The 1,501-nt window shown below is 40.0% G+C and overlaps 1 pseudogene; it reads left to right on the top strand.

The window, feature by feature from the left end:
• Positions 1–764: 764 nt before the first annotated feature.
• Positions 765–1,284, top strand: LOC133765860 (U1 small nuclear ribonucleoprotein C-like; annotated as a pseudogene).
• Positions 1,285–1,501: the final 217 nt, after the last annotated feature.

A 1,501-nucleotide genomic window follows, 5' to 3' on the forward strand; every position in this document is an offset into this window, starting at 1 on the left:
AATGAGGAATACATTGCTTTCTATTTTGTAGAATAGTTAAACTGAATATTGACAGTGGGAAACATTCATTGCTCCAAAATGAAAAGATTATCCACCGACACCCCTCCCTTTTTTTTAAACACATAGGCTCCTGAACTCTGCATAGAAAAAATCTGTTTGCCGATCCAGACAGGAGCAGTTTCAGAATAATTGAAAGGGTTTAGGATACTAGGTCAGATCCCAGATTACTACCTATTCTATACCTTATTATTAGCTACTAAATAATAATAAAATAATTATCACTATCAAGCCTGCCTTATAAAATTTCTGTGAGTATATGAAAATGGCTTAGAAGAGGATGTGGCACATAGTAGGTGCTCAACAAAGGGGTTACTAGTTACTTTTTTATTGAAAGAAATGGTGTTAATAGATATATTGATCTATTTAAGTTCATATGCCTGTATCAGACCATATTTTAAATAATATCAATGATAAAAATAAAAATGGAATGTTTGAGCTCCTAATTGTGTACTTCCAGTGAGTGTATACTTCTTTTTTTATCCATTAAGTAGCTACTATTTTTATTTCAGTTTTACAGATGAAGATGTATATAAATTTGTATGTATATTGAGTTACCTGGCTCAAAAAATTGTTTTTAATATTGCAATAAAGTGTAATGCCTGTTTGTGCTTTGCTTTGCATTACATTGTTGCCATACCCTTTTTTTTTTTTTTTTTACAATAAGAAAAAAAAGTTGTCATTTCTGGGCGGCAGGGAATGGAGTGGCCAATGGCCTGCAGAGCAACATGCCCAAGTTTTATTGCGACTACTGCGATACGTACCTCACCCATGACTCACCATCTGTGAGAAAAACGCACTGCAGTGGTAGGAAACACAGAGAGAATGTGAAAGACTACTATTAGAAATGGATGGAAGAGCAGGCTCAGAGCCTGATCGACAAAACAACGGCTGCATTTCAACAAGGAAAGATACCGCCTACTCCATTCTCTGCTCCTCCTCCTGCAGGAGCGATGATCCCACCTCCCCCCAGTCTCCCGGGTCCTCCCTCGCCCTGGTATGATGTCTGCACCTCATATGGGAAGCTCTCCCATGATGCCAATGATGGGCCCTCCTCCTCCTGGAATGATGCCAGTGGGACCTGCTCCTGGAATGAGGCCATGGGAGGCCATATGCCAATGATGCCAGGGCCCCCAATGATGAGACCTCCTGCCTGTCCCATGATGGTGCCCACTCGTCCAGGAATGACTTGGCCGGACAGATAAGTAGAGAGGGGAGGTCTCTTCCTAGCAGTTCTGTATTGTTTGTTCTGCTTCACCAGGAGATCATGGTGCTGTGACTCTGGGTGTTTTCTAACAGCATGACAAAGAAGACTTGCTCCCCCTTCTTATCAAAGAAAGAATAGTTTTGGGGGGAAGTGGGATTTCAAAAAGTGCAGTTTTCATTTGTATTGTGAAATGTGAGAATAAAATTGTCAACTCTTTTAGTTAAAAAAAAAAGAAAA

The sequence above is a fragment of the Lepus europaeus genome, chromosome 1 (genome assembly GCF_033115175.1).
Source record: "Lepus europaeus isolate LE1 chromosome 1, mLepTim1.pri, whole genome shotgun sequence".
In the NCBI taxonomy this organism is placed as follows: Eukaryota; Metazoa; Chordata; class Mammalia; order Lagomorpha; family Leporidae; genus Lepus; species Lepus europaeus.